Raw genomic sequence first — 16,740 nt, forward strand, 5'->3', positions numbered from 1 at the left:
ATCTCGATTGTGGTTTTTCATCTAAGTATGTGGTGATTTTTTTAGAAAAGGAAGTATGTGGTGATTAACAATGCACAATTTTATTAGCTTCGATGCCATGGTATACGTAGTGGTTTAAATAACTTGTGTTTCTAATACTGAAAAGTAATTCAGAATTTGTTTCTGTTTCAATTAGAGCCCTGATGCAGACAAGGATTGTGTGGTTGTACATGTCACTCGCTATGAGGCGGACGACCTGAATATACGCACTGGGAAGATAGAGTTCTTAGGCTGTTGGATCCTAGAAGCCATTTGCGGTTATACCAATGAAGAGTTGTATTCCAGCCTCACTGTTGTCAGGCGTGTTGTCCAGGGTGTACTGAAGCACAAGAAGTTCAAAGCTACTCCTTCGTTTGTGAGGAATACTGTTCATGTCAAGCTTACGCAGGAAGATGATGTGGCATGCCTCCACAAACAAGTTTATCAGTGGAAAGGCCACAAGGTTGTCTTCATGAAGGTTCACAGGATTGAGCTGTCGCGGGACGTCCTCGATGATGTTCATGGCAAGGTCCGTCTTGTCTCCAGCCCAAATTAGATCGAGGCATGAAATAGTTGCCCCAGCTAGTGTTTAATAGTAGTTTGGATTGTGTCTAATTATCCGAACCTTGCCTGTTATCAACCCCTCTTGGGCTAGTACTTTGTTTGAATCCGTTTATGGGAACTGCTGCTACTTTTGTGTGCCCGTGAATCATGTGAGAACCATCGTAATTGTTGCCGAAACAGATGCGTACTCACTAGTTTTTTCATGAATATGGCATGGTAAGACATAAGTTGTCACAGTTTATCATACGAGCAGTGTGTGTTTTGACGAAATAGAGCACTCGTTCAAGAACCATGCGCCGACGTATACATAAGTACTTGTAAACACTGTTGGTGCTACCCCACTTGTAAGCAGTTGTGCAAAACACGGCACATTGGCTCAGCTCGCTTCAACACTAGGCTATCGACCAGCTAACAATCAACAATCTGCTGTCTGACATATAAGCAACTATGTATCTTGTTAGAGTGGTTCATGCAGTTAATTGAGGCCACAATGTAATAAATTCCAAACGTTCACACGCTAGTCCAGCGCTCATGTGGAACACTCACATTAAACTCGTCTTCATAAAAAACTTGAAAAGCATAAGTTAAGCAATTTTATACATCTCAATGATTCATAGAACATAACAAACAAATACTAGTTCACAGCAAAAGACAAAGTTGTGAGAAGGTTTACAAATCAGGAAAAAACAAGCAAGGCTTCTCTCTGAGCAAAGGGCCTCCCGGCAGGCTTAAATTTCCTGGAGTTCACTCTGGTTTTTTCTTGTTGCCACCATTCAGGTTAGGTTCTCTCCTTCTAGAATAACCAATTATAATTGTGGTATCAGCTGGAATGCTGAACTAAACCATGCAGTGTACTAACCAGCTGAAATGCTTGTGCATTCCACTAAATTTAAGCACCGCTATTTGCAGAAATAAGCAGACCACAATACCTCTTGTCCGCGCACCTGTCCAAAAAACCGCCGTGCAGCCGTGCCAGCTAGTCCTTGGTCCATGGATGAACTAGTAGCATTCCGGACTAGGATGCAGTTATTTTCGCTCGTCCCTGCACTGCAATCAGGAAGTAAAACATACGAATCAACTTCTTTTAGATTGCGTTGGTCATTCTACCTTAGTTACTACCAATGTAGGGATACCTTGAAGACGGGAGGTTAGACGACGGCAGCGAGGGATAGCCATCTCATTTTGCGCAGTTGTACTAAAACTGAGGTGAGTGCTTTTGATAGCGCGGATAGAAACGATACGGAGACAGACATCCCGAAATGATATGGAGACAGACATCCCTGTTTGTGCAAATAAGATATATGGTAATTTAAACAGTGAAAGATATTACTACTTTCCCCCATTTCCTCTTAGAACCAAGTCCTAGATTCATGCTACAGCTTTCCCACTTTCTTCCCTGTTTGAACTAACGCTTTGAGTTGACTGTATGAAATAGCTTTACTTCTAATCTACTACTACTATAATGCGGCAGTTTTGAAATTGGATTTACCACTCCATCTTCGGTTCTCCCGCCCAAACAAGCATTGGCTCAAAATCCACCATTCATTTCCCCTCTCATGCATATCACTGCCGTCCATCAAACAAAGGATGACATGATCTGATGGCTAAGAGCTGCCGGATTCGCTCCCGCTCCTTGTGCACATGGCCGACTCTGCTCTCCAAGTAAACAAATAAAGAAGTCTCCGTTGAATCTGGATTGCACCTACTGAAGTTGAGAAATGTCTAGAAACTGTTGCCACCTCCTCACATGCAAGTACGACAAGTTGGCAAATAGCTAGCACATTTTGGTTCCCCATTGTCACCTGGGAAATAAACACTCTACTCCTAACTAATTTTTTTAGATTACTGTAAAAATGGATTTTTTAGATGCCACTATACTGCAAAGTTTACACTGTTCACATAACATAACATTGCATGGCTGATGCTAGCTAAAGTTTTATTCGGCTTCATCGAGAAATGTAATATTTTTATTATTCACAGAAAAAGTGTAATATTTTATTTCAGTCATACATAAGCTATACCTCAAGCTAATACAGGACATGAGTGTCTGTCAAACCTAAATGACTTATTTAGTTGCACAAAATAGTCCATAAACATGCATGTAAACAGTCAAACAACTCTGGAACTATACATCAGTGGAACCCAGGAAACAACATATAATAAAACTACAACTTTTATCTTGTAATCAAATTCTTACTTGGAACTCAGTTTGATTTGTGCAAGTGATTTGCTTCTTATTTTAGAATAGTCCTTAGATCATGCAAACAAACACACTATGATATCTACTCAAGATACGAGTACCCATTTCTCTCTCTCTAAAAAGAAGGTATATGAGTATCTATCATACAGAACATATGTGCAAAGCACGTGCCTTAGTAGAAGTCTAGGTGGCTTTGGAACAGCAGACGGAAGTAGAAAAGGATCCACACGACGGGAGCTGGGTGATGACCCACAAGTATAGGGGATATATCGTAGTCCTTTCGATAAGTAAGAGTGTCGAACCCAATGAGGAGTAGAAGGAAATGATAAGCGGTTTCCAGCAAGGTATTCTCTGCAAGTACTGAAATAAGTGGTAACAGATAGTTTTGTGATAAGATAGGTTGTAACGAGCAACAAGTAACAAAAGTAAATAAAGTGCAGCAAGGTGGCCCAATCCTTTTGTAGCAAAGGACAAGCCGGAACAAACTCTTATAATAAGAAAAGCACTCCCAAGGACACATGGGAATATCGTCAAGCTAGTTTTCATCATGTCCATATGATTCACGTTCGATACTTTGATAATTTGATATGTGGGTGGACCGGTGCTTGGGTGCTGTTCTTATTTGAACAAGCATCCCACTTATGATTAACCTCTATTGCAAGCATCCGCAACTACAACAAAAGTATTAAGGTAAACCTAACCATAGCATGAAACATATGGATCCAAATCAGCCCCTTACGAAGCAACGCATAAACTAGGGTTTAAGCTTCTGTCACTCTAGCAACCCATCATCTACTTATTACTTCCCAATGCCTTCCTCTAGGCCGAAATAATGGTGAAGTGTTATGTAGTCGACATTCACATAACACCACTAGAGGCTAGACAACATACATCTTATCAAAATATCAAACGAATACCAAATTCACATGACTACTCATAGCAAGACTTCTCCCTTGTCCTCGGGAACGAACGTAATTACTCACAAAGCATATTCATGTTCATAATCATAGGGGTAATAATATGCATATAGGATCTGAACATATGATCTTCCACCAAATAAACCAACTAGCATCAACTACAAGGAGTAATCAACACTACTAGCAACCTACTAGCACCAATCCTGGACTTTGAGACAAGAATTGGATACAAGAGATGAACTAGGGTTTGGAGATGAGATGGTGCTGGTGCAGATGTTGATGGATATTGCCCTCTCCCGGTGAGAAGAGCGTTGGTGATGACGATCGTGATGATTTCCCCCTCCCGGAGGGAAGTTTCCCCGGCAGAACAGCTCTGCCGGAGCTCTAGATTGGATCCGCCTAGGTTTCGCCTCGTGGCGGCTGAGTCTCGTCCCGAAAAGTTCCTCCTCATTTTTTTCTCATCGAAAGACCTCATATAGGAGAAGATGGGCATCGGAGAGCCACCAGGGGGCCCACGAGGTAGGGGGCGTGCCCTAGGGGGGGCGCCCCCCACCCTCGTGAGAAGGGTGTGGGCCCCCTGGCCTTCATCTTTGGCGTGGATTTTTCTTTATTTCTTTTAAGATGTTCCGTGGAGTTTCAGGACTTTTGGAGTTGTGCACAATAGGTCTCTAATATTTGCTCCTTTTCCAGACCAGAATTCCAGCTGCCGGCATTCTCCCTCTTTATATAAACCTTGTAAAATAAGAGAGAATAGCCATAAGTATTGTGACATAAAGTGAAATAACAGTCCATAATGCGATAAATATCGATATAAAAGCATGATGCAAAATGGACGTATCAACTCCCCCAAGCTTAGACCTCGCATGTCCTCAAGCGAAAAGCCGATAACAATACATATGTCCTCATGTTTAGAGGTAGAGGCGTCGATAAAAAAATAAAATACGGACATGAAGGCATCATGATTATTCTCATAACAGCAACATATATAGATTTTGTCATATGATTACTTGTGTTCAAGTGATGATCTATTCACAATGCAAAAGTATAAATCATAAACCTTATTGGGCTCCAACAAACTATAATCTCAGTCATTGAAGCAATTGCAATTTATCATAAATCGGAGAGAGTCTATGTCAGAGCTAAAAAGCAAGTCCACAAACTCAACTATCATTTAGTCCTTCATAATTGCTAACACTCACGCGATACTTGTGGTTACAAAGTTTTGATCGGACACCGAGAAAGATAGGGGCTTATAGTTTTGCCCCACAACCTTTTACCTCAAGGGTAATGTTAACAATAATGGTTCATGCTCCCCTACATCCAATTAGATATATATGTCATGTTCTTTCCAACATGCTGAGCTTGCCAAAGGATAAAATGAAAAAGAAAAGGTGAAGATCACCATGACTCTTGCATAAGGTAGAAGATAATAATAAAGGATAGGCCCTTCGCAGAGGAAAGCAGAGGTTGCCATGTGCTTTTATGGTTGGATATATAAAATCTCAATGCGAAAGAACGTCACTTTATATTGCCCCTTGTGATATGAACCTTTATTATGCAGTCCGTCGCTTTTATTACTTCCACATCACAAGATCGTATAAAGCTTATTTCTCCCACACCAATCAATCATCCATATTTAGAGCAATTTTTATTGCTTTGCACCGATGACAACTTACTTGAAGGATCTTACTCAATTCATAGGTAGATATGGTGGACTCTCATGGAAAAACTGGTTTAAGGGTATTTGGAAGCACAAGTACTATTTCTACTTGGTGCTGAGAATTTGGCTAGCATGAGGGGGAAAGGCAAGCTCAACAAGTTAGAGGATCCATGACAACATACTTTATCTCAGATACAAGAAATACATAACTCATTACGTTGTCTGCCTTGTCCAACATCAACTCTTTAGCATGTCATATTTTAATGAGTTCTCCCAATCATAAAAGATGTCAATGATAATATATCTATATGTGAAAACCTCTCTTCCTTATTACTTCCTATTAATTGCAACAATGACCAAAGCTATGTCTGCCAATTCCCAACAACTTTTAATCATCATACTCTTTCTATGTGAAGTCATTACTCTCAATAAGATCAATATGAACTTTTTGTTTCTTTTTATTCTTTTCCTCTTTTCTTTTATTCACCCAAGATCATGGCGAAATAATCAAGCCCTTGACTCAACACTAATATTTATTATATATAGCTCACGGACTCGATTACATAGAGAGATCATAAAGCAAAACTCAAAACTAGATCATGCCATAAACTTTATTCTACTAGATCAAGATACTACTAATAGGATCAAACTAAGAAAAACAGTAAAGATAAGAGTTGTGATTGTGATACGATACCGGGGCACCTCCCCCAAGCTTGGCAGTTGCCAAGGGGAGTGCCCGTACCTAGATACTTAATTCTTCTTTGTTGGAGGAGACAACAGAGGTGTTGTTGATGATGCGGGCTTGTGATCCATCTTCCAAGGCATAGGTTCACCATCATAGAAAGATGATCGAGTCTCCGCAATCCTCAAATCTGCAGCCAAACTCATTCTTTTGAATCTGTATTCATACTCACAGTTTTTTTTGAAGGTCATAGACTTGGGCTTGGAGGTGCTCGATCTTCTCATATAGCTTGAAGATGGCTTCCTCGGTGTTCTTGGCATCCGACTTGTAATTGTTAGTGAACTCCGCGAGCATCGTGTGGCTGGCGTTGATTCCACGCTCCACCATCCTCTGGCACTTGAAAACTTGTTGCTCCAATGCTTCGAGCCTCGTCTCTATGCTTCTGGTCCCCTTCGGACCCTCTTCATCGCGGATGTGCAGCAACCCATCGCGCAACTCAATGGTTTGAGGGTGTCGCAGCACCTCCGCGAGGTAAGGGTTGATGACCTTCTCGAAGAACTTGTCCTTGGAGGCGCTTGGGGCCGTCATGATAACCTAGATCTGTCAGAAAAACAGCTCGAAACAAAAACAGAGGAGGTTTGCGTGATACGGGAGTCAAAACCTTCGGGAGAATATATAATGAATTTTTACCGACCAAAATACGTAATGTGCAAGAGAACGGAGTCCGGAAAGCACTCGAAGTGCTCACGAGGTAGGGGGGCACGCCCAGGGGGGTAGGGCGCACCCACCACCCTCGTGGGGCCCTCGTGTCTTTCCTGGACTGCTACTTATTTTTCTATTTTTCTAAATATTCCAAAATGGAGAAATATTGCCTTAAAAATTGTTTTGGAGTCGGTTTACTTACCGTATCACATACCTATTCCTTTTCGGAGTCTGAAACGTTCCGGAAAGTGTCCCTTATGTATTCCTCCGGGGTTACAGTTTCAATAATATTGGTTTCAACATTTATGGGATTACGTGAGATGTAATGTTTGATTCTTTGACCGTTTACCACCTTCGGATTTGTGCCTTCGAAGTTGTTGATCTTTATGGCACCGGAACGATAGACCTCCTCGATAACATAAGGGCCTTCCCATTTAGAGAGAAGTTTTCCTACAAAAAATCTTAAACAAGAGTTGTATAGCAATACATAATCACCTACATTAAACTCACGCTTTTGTATCCTTTTGTCGTGCCATCTTTTGACTTTTTCTTTAAACAACTTGGCATTTTCATAAGCTTGGGTTCTCCATTCATCAAGTGAGCTAATATCAAATAACCTCTTTTCACCGAAAAGTTTAAAATCATAGTTAAGCTCTTTAATAGCCCAATATGCCTTATGTTCTAGTTCGAGAGGTAAGTGACATGCTTTTCCATAGACCATTTTATACGGAGACATACCCATAGGATTTTTGTATGCAGTTCTATAAGCCCATAATGCATCATCAAGTTTCTTAGACCAATTCTTTCTAGACCTATTAACAGTCTTTTGCAAAATTAATTTGAGCTCTCTATTGCTCAACTCTACTTGACCACTAGACTGAGGGTGATAAGGAGATGCAATTCTATGATTAACATCATATTTAGCAAGCATTTTACAGAAAGCGCCATGAATAAAGTGTGAATCACCATCAGTCATTAAATATCTAGGGATTCCAAACCTCGGGAAAATAACTTCTTTAAGCATTTTAATAGAAGTGTTATGATCAGCACTACTAGTTGGAATAGCTTCTACCCACTTAGTAACGTAATCAACAACAACTAGAATATGTGTGTATCCATTAGAGGCAGGAAAAGGTCCCATATAATCAAAGCCCCAAACATCAAACGGTTCAATAACAAGTGAATAATTCATAGGAATTTCTTGACGTCTACTAATATTACCAATTCTTTGACATTCATCACAAGACAAGACAAACTTACGGGCATCCTTGAAGAGAGTAGGCCAATAAAAACCAGATTGCAATACCTTATGTGCAGTTCTATCTCTAGCATGGTGTCCTCCATAAGACTCGGAATGACACTTGCGTAGGATCTGTTCCCGTTCATGCTCAGGTACACAACGTCTAATAACACCATCTACTCCTTCTTTATAAAGATGTGGGTCATCCCAAAAGTAATGTCTCAAATCATAGATGAACTTTTTCTTTTGTTGGTATGTGAAGCTAGGTGGTATAAACTTAGCAACAATATAACTAGCATAATCAACATACCATGGAGTACTCCGAGAAGTACTTATAACATTTAATTGTTCATCAGGAAAGTCATCATTAATAGGTAGTGGGTCATCAAGAATATTTTCTAACCTAGACAGGTTGTCTGCAACGGGGTTCTCAGCTCCCTTTCTATCAACAATATGCAAATCAAATTCTTGTAGCAAGAGAACCCATCTAATAAGTCTAGGTTTAGCATATTTCTTTTCCATAAGATATTTAATAGCAGCATGATCTGTTTGAATAGTTACTTTAGAATCAACAATATAAGATCTGAACTTATCACAAGCAAATACAACTACTAAAAGCTCTTTTTCGGTAGTAGCATAATTTCTTTGAGCATCGTCTAGAGTCTTACTAGCATAATGGATAACATTTAATTTCTTATCAACTCTTTGCCCTAGAACATCACCTACAGCATAATCACTAGCATCACACATAATTTCAAAGGGTAGGTTCCAATCAGGTGGCTGAACAATAGGTGCAAAGACCAGTGCTTTCTTAAGTATTTCAAATGCTTCTACACAATCATCATCAAAGACAAACGGTATATCTTTTTGCAATAAATTAGTCAGAGGCCGAGAAATTTTTGAGAAGTCCTTAATGAACCTCCTATAAAATCCAGCGTGACCAAGGAAACTTCTTATACATTTGATGTCCTTGGGACATGGCATCTTTTCAATAGCATCAACCTTGGCTTTATCAACTTCAATACCTCTTTCAAAAACTTTGTGCCCCAAGACAATACCTTCATTAACCATAAAGTGGCACTTTTCCCAATTCAAGACAAGATTAGTTTCTTCACATCTTTGGAAAAATCGATCAAGATTGCTCAAGCAATCATCAAAAGAGGGACCATAGACGGAAAAGTCATCCATGAAAACCTCACAAATATTTTCACAAAAGTCAGATAATATAGCCATCATACATCTTTGAAAGGTAGCAGGTGCATTACATAAACCAAAAGGCATACGTCTATAAGCAAAAGTACCAAAAGGGCATGTAAGAGTAGTCTTTGATTGATCTCTAGCCGACACAGGTATTTGAGAGAAACCAGAATAACCATCTAGAAAGCAATAGTGTGTATGTTTGCATAATCTTTCTAGCATTTGATCAATAAAAGGTAAGGGGTAATGATCTTTCTTAGTAGCTTTATTTAATTTGCGTAAATCAATTACCATCCTATAACCTGTGATAATTCTTTGTGGAATCAATTCATCTTTATCATTAGGAACAACAGTAATACCTCCCTTCTTAGGGACACAATGAACATGACTTACCCACTCACTATCAACAACGGGATAGATTATACCTGCCTCTAGAAGCTTTCGTATTTTCTTTTCTTACCACTTCTTTCATTTTAGGATTCAGACGTCGTTGAGGATCACGAACTGGTTTGACATATGCTTCCAAATTTATTTTATGTTGACATAGAGTGGGACTAATGCCCTTAAGATCATCAAGAGTATATCCAATAGCAGCACGGTGCTTCTTCAGAGTTTTCAATAATCTTTCTTCTTCATGCTCTGAAAGGTTAGCACTAATAATAACATGATATATCTTCTTTTCATCAAGATAAGCATATTTAAGATTATCAGGCAAATGTTTGAGCTCAAACACGGGATCACCCTTGGGTGGAGGAGGATCCCCTAAGATTTCAACAGGCAAGTTGTCATGCAGAATAGGTTCCTGTTTAAAGAATACTTCATCTATTTCCCTTCTTTCTTTCAACATATCATTTTCATGGTCTAGCAAATAGTGTTCTAAAGGATCACTAGGAGGTACTGCAATAGAAGCAAGACCAATAATTTCATCCTTACTAGGTAATTCTTCCTCACGATGTTGTTTACTAAATTTAGATAAATTAAACTCATGAACCATATCATCCAAACCAATAGTGACAATATTCTTAGTGCAGTCTATGGTAGCATTGACAATATTTAAGAAGGGTCTACCAAATATAATGGGACAAAAGCTATCTTGTGGAGAAGTAAGAACAAGAAAATCAGCAGGGTATTTAGTTTTCCCACACAAGACTTCAACATCTCTAACAATTCCAATTGGTGCAATAGTATCTCTATTAGCAAGTTTAATAGTAACATCAATATCTTCTAACTCAACAGGTGCAATTTCATTCTTAATTTCTTTGTATAAAGCATGCGGTATAACACTAGCACTAGCACCCATATCACATAAGCCATGATAACAATGATCTCCTATTTTAACAGAAATAACAGGCACGCCTACCACAGGTCTATGTTTATCCTTATCACAAGGTTTAGCAATTCTAGCAGTTTCACCTTCGAACTGAATAACATGCCCATCAATATTATCAGACAAGAGATCTTTAACAATAGCAATATTAGGTTGTACTTTAACTTGTTCAGGAGGTGTATAAGTTCTAATATTGCTTTTACGAGCAACAGTTGAAGCTTTAGCATGATCCTTTATTCTAACAGGGAAAGGTGGTTTCTCAATATAAGAAGTAGGAACAATTGGATCATTATAAGTGACAGTATTTTCTTCAACTTTAATAGGTGCAACTACTTTTACTTCTATGGGAGGATGATATTTAAACCACTTCTCCTTAGGGAGATCAACATAAGTAGCAAAAGATTCGCAGAAAGAGGCTACTATCTCAGAGTCAAGTCCATATTTAGTGCTAAACTTACGGAAAATATCAGTGTCCATAAAAGATTTAACACAATCAAACTTAGGTGTCATACCTGACTCCTTACCTTCATCGAGGTCCCAATCTTCAGAGTTGCGTTTAATTCTATCCAATAAATTCCATCTGAATTCAGTAGTCTTCATCATAAAAGAGCCGGCACAAGAAGTATCGAGCATGGTGTGATTGTTTTCAGAAAGCCGAGCATAAAAACTTTGCATAATTATTTCTCTCAAGAGCTCATGATTGGGGCATGAATATAACATTGATTTAAGCCTCCGCCAAGCTTGAGCGATGCTTTCTCCCTCGCGAGGCCAGAAATTATATATATAATTGCGATCACGATGAACAAGATGCATAGGGTAATACTTTTGATGAAATTCCAGCTTCAATCTTTTATAGTCCCACGATCTCATATCATCACATAGCCTATACCATATCAATGCGTCTCCCTTCAAAGATAAAGGGAAGACCTTCTTCTTAGCAACATCATCGGGTATACCTGCAAGCTTAAATAATCCACAAACTTCATCCACATATATTAAGTGCTCATCAGGATGCTTTGTTCCATCTCCTGTAAAAGGATTAGCTAGCAGTTTTTCTATCATATCCGAAGGATACTCATAAGGAATTTAATTTTCAATAGGTTCAGTAGGTTGAGGAGCAACTCTTTGCTCTACTGGACGGGGTGAAGATACCCCGAACAAGCCCCTCAGAGAATTACTTTCCATAGTAATAAGTGACAGTAAATTTCAGCACACTATATAAATTTTTCCTTACCAAATTCCACCTACCAAAGGCGCTACACTCCCCGGCAACGGCACCAGAAAAGAGTCTTGATGACCCACAAGTATAGGGGATCTATCGTAGTCCTTTCGATAAGTAAGAGTGTCGAACCCAACGAGGAGCAGAAGGAAATGATAAGCGGTTTCCAGCAAGGTATTCTCTGCAAGTACTGAAATAAGTGGCAACAGATCGTTTTGTGATAAGATAGGTTGTAACGAGCAACAAGTAACAAAAGTAAATAAAGTGCAGCAAGGTGGCCCAATCCTTTTGTAGCAAAGGACAAGCCGGAACAAACTCTTATAATAAGAAAAGCGCTCCCGAGGACACATGGGAATATCGTCAAGCTAGTTTTCATCACGTTCATATGATTCGCGTTCGATACTTTTGATAATTTGATATGTGGGTGAACCGGTGCTTGGGTGCTGTTCTTACTTGAACAAGCATCCCACTTATGATTAACCTCTATTGCAAGCATCCGCAAGTACAACAAAAGTATTAAGGTAAACCTAACCATAGCATGAAACATATTGATCCAAATCAGCCCCTTACAAAGCAACACATAAACTAGGGTTTAAGCTTTTGTCACTCTAGCAACCCATCATCTACTTATTACTTCCCAATGCCTTCCTCTAGGCCCAAATAATGGTGAAGTGTTATGTAGTCGACGTTCACATAACACCACTAGAGGCTAGACAACATACATCTTATCAAAATATCAAACGAATACCAAATTCACATGACTACTCATAGCAAGACTTCTCCCTTGTCCTCGGGAACGAACGTAATTACTCACAAAGCATATTCATGTTCATAATCAGAGGGGTAATAATATGCATATAGGATCTGAACATATGATCTTCCACCAAATAAACCAACTAGCATCAACTACGAGTAATCAACACTACTAGCAACCTACTAGCACCAATCCCGGACTTTGAGACAAGAATTGGATACAAGAGATGAACTAGGGTTTGGAGATGAGATGGTGTTGGTGAAGATGTTGATGGCGATTGCCCTCTCCCAATGAGAGAAGCGTTGGTGATGACGATGGTGATGATTTCCCCCTCCCAGAGGGAAGTTTCCCCGGTAGAACAACTCTGCCGGAGCTCTAGATTGGATCCGCCAAGGTTCCGCCTCATGGCAGCTGAGTCTCATCCCGAAAAGTTCCTCCTCATTTTTTTCTAATCTAAAGACCTCATATAGGAGAAGATGGGCATGAGAGAGCCACCAGGGGGCCCACGAGGTAGGGGGCATGCCCTAGGGGGGGGGGGCGCCCCCACCCTCGTGAGAAGGGTGTGGGCCCCTGGCCTTCATCTTTGGTGTGGATTTTTCTTTATTTCTTTTAAGACGTTCCGTGGAGTTTCAGGACTTTTGGAGTTGCGCAGAATAGGTCTATAATATTTGCTCCTTTTCCAGACCAGAATTCCAGCTGCCGGCATTCTCCCTCTTTATATAAACCTTGTAAAATAAGAGAGAATAGCCATAAGTATTGTGACATAAAGTGAAACAACAGTCCATAATGCGATAAATATCGATATAAAAGCATGATGCAAAATGGACGTATCACTGGGGCAGTAGAGCAAGGCAGGTTTCGAAGGAATATATACCTGAGGGTCGTCGTCATGTCGCAAAGACGGCGTTGGGAGGCCGCATCTTGGCCACAATACCGCAGGGAGGAAGAAGGGGTCGGAGGCCCCCCCCCCCCGAGCCGGCGCTCTCTCGGAGAGAACGACACGGCCGCCTATCAGGACATGCGGGCAGCCGTTGGTCTCCTCCCTCACCACTGACGACAGCGTGAACGATGCACCTACACCCCTGTCCCGGTCGAGGTTGTCCGGCCGGATTTATGACCAGCCATGAGCTGAGAGAGAGTGTGGCCACCTATGTGTTGCTTAGATCTGGAGAGCATGAGAGAGTGAACGAGAGGAACCCTAGTAAAGCAAGCGCTAAGGCTCCTACTTTTATATATAGTGGAGTGATTTTGTTGTACCAGCTTCAAAAAAATGCGCTCCTACTTGTACCCGCGAGTGGGTGTGAGAGAACTAGTGCGTGCGTGCACCGCTTCTCTTCGTGAGAGTACAATATACTATGCCCAAAGAACGTTCGCCGCAGGAGTAATAGTACAAGTGTGTGACGTGTGAGCTAAAATAAAATGTGCGCGCCGTCTTTTGTTTTTTAGAAGTTCTGAGGGTAGGGTGTGAAGAGCACATATGTGTGTGACGTCTACCTGCAGATAGACGGTGGGTGCGACGTGCGAGTCTGCGAGAGGACTCGGGAGAGTCATGACTCGTGAGGGTGCGTGTGCGTGAGAGAGAAGGGGGCACGTATCAATGCAATGCATGTGTCCGTAAATCATTATGCGACAAACGTTCGCCACAAGCCTTTTCCTGATGAACGCCGTAAGGACCGTTAGATCGGCATCCGACAGTGTCAGTTTTGCCATGTCATTTAACAGAACAGCCACTCCTCCTACACACGAATCTTCCACGTGAGTGTTAGCAACTGTCGTATGCTCCCTCCGTTCCGAAATGCAGTGCATATAGCTTTATTGAAAATTCGAACCTCGCAAACTTTTACCAAGTTTTCGTATACCAAATTGCATATGTAGAATACCATGTATATATCATTTCATTCATCTTCGAGAGGTAACTATAAAGTTGGGTGAGTAGTCTACAAAGAAGGACCATCGTATCACCTGCAGCAATTTCAAGCATCCTTTAGTGTCGAGGAATATCATTGGAACTCTATATGATATGATTTTTATATGATTTTTTCCTTTAGAGCCAACTGGTTCATTGGAATAGATTCATATACTCGACATTTCAAAGGAAATAAACATGATATCATTTCTATAGCTTTAGAGCCACTTGGTTCATATGAATGGATTCCTATACTCCCTTAATTTCAAAGGAAAATAAACATTAGCGTATATTCAATAGAAAAGTTCCTATGATATGAACCAAATTACATCTCTGTTCTAATCCCTCCTCATAGGAATTGAGAAACATGTCATCTCTATATTCAATAGAAAAGTTCCTATGATGTGAACCAAATGACATCTCTTTTCCAATCCCTATTCATAGGAATTGAGATGCTCCATGTCATCTCTTTCCCTACAACTTCCATGTATACATCTTCTATTCCTAAATAGATAGTAGAACCCACTAGTAGCTTTTTTCCAAAACATGCAACTATGGCACAAGAACTATATAGTGTGCCAATAACTTTGAAAGATGGTCGCTGGATGAAGCTAACCCGACAGTGCAGAGATAGGCAAATCCGAGCACTACTGGCCGTTGATATCATCAACATTCCACCAGATCTGCCACATGTACAATTTAGAAGACTCCATGGTTGAACTTAAGCATAATGCACAAACCTCAAAACACAAGCACTTCTCCTTTGTTCTAAAATCTTATGTATCATAATTGATTATTTTTTCTAAATGAATTGCCATTATTTGTTTTTTACTTTATGATTTACTCCCTCCGTTCCAAAATAGATGACCGAACTTTGCACTAACTTTGTACAAAGTTAGTGCAAAGTTGGGTCATCTATTTTGGAACGGAGGGAGTACAATGCACAACCCCATGAATCTTAACATTTTTATAAAACTTATTGATTTTGAATGAGATGAACTATAAGAACTAAGCGAACATCTACATCATGCATATATGACTCAAAGCTTTACATCCTATAGTGCGTATTTATTCATAATTTGGTTTCGAAATCTCATGCGTTCAATACATGTGTACCTTACTAGTTTTGAGTAGAGTAGCAAATTTCATGCGGCCCTGGGTATATCAAAATGCAGGGACCATGAATCATTGCTTTTCGGTCGAACCTACGTCCACAATTTTTTGTGCGTACTATATCTCCACTGGTCCCCGAACCCAAAATGTTGCCTCGTTCCCATAAAACCAAGCGGCCCACACATATTTAAGGCGTCGGATCGAACCAGTTTACTACGACGTGGCCCCACACACCGTAGTACTCCTGCAAACCCTACCACCGCACTCATCATCGGTTTTCTTCAAGAGGACGAGGGAGAAGCCGATTTGTAGTGGAGGCGCTTTCAAAAAAAAGGATCTGTAGTGGAGACCCCTACCCTAGGGTGCCCTAGGTAGCTGCCACATGCATCATTGTTTCTCTTTTCTTTATGCTCTTGCGCCCTAGAGTGAAATGATGGTTGCTTCGTCCGTCCAGCTTAATGCGGGAAAGGTGGGGCTTTGTGATTTGACCCCTCGTCGCTCATTTCCTACTACTGCGGCGCTACGACCGGGGTGCCTCCAATTCCAACCGCTGCTCCGAACTTTAATTTGGTGCATCGCACGTGGAACAAGACGGTGGATGAGCCACATGTCGGCCAAAGGGGTCCTGTTAAGTGTGTCGCCATTTCGTGTGCAGACTAACCCTACTTGAGTTGCTACGCCAACATGACAGGAGTAGCCTACCACTTGGTTTTGCTCCTTGGTGAATCCCAACTATATTGATCTAAAAAGATACGTGCTGAACTACCCTCTCCGTCTCGGTTTTTTTTATTTTTAGGCGTCTCGGTTTATAGGGCCTGCACGTAGTTCTAGGTCATCCATTTGACTAACTAAATATGAGTTACTATGTCACAAAAAGTATATCATTGGATTCTTAAGCGGATGTAGTTGTATTTAAAAGTCGAGGGTGGGGATTTTCCTACGCGGTATGCGGCGAGGAAGTTCCGCCTAGTCGGTTCGACAGAGACGCGAGAAGACGAGGGAGTAGGCTGCTACAAACGTAGGGCTGTGTGATTTGATAGCGAGTTACTGCTGGACAGGTTTGGCCCCGTGATTTGACTTTCCATTATCATTTTAACTGCGGCGCTACGACCGGCGTGAGTCTCCCAGATTCCTGACCACCTCCATACAGGTGCCTCTCCCAATGCTCCACAATGTAGTAGAGGCTGGCTCTTGCATGAGAGCCCACTTCTCCAGTTTTTCCTTGCCTCTCTTTCCTCCAC

The sequence above is a fragment of the Triticum dicoccoides genome, chromosome 3A, assembly GCF_002162155.2.
Source record: "Triticum dicoccoides isolate Atlit2015 ecotype Zavitan chromosome 3A, WEW_v2.0, whole genome shotgun sequence".
Taxonomy (NCBI): Eukaryota; Viridiplantae; Streptophyta; class Magnoliopsida; order Poales; family Poaceae; genus Triticum; species Triticum dicoccoides.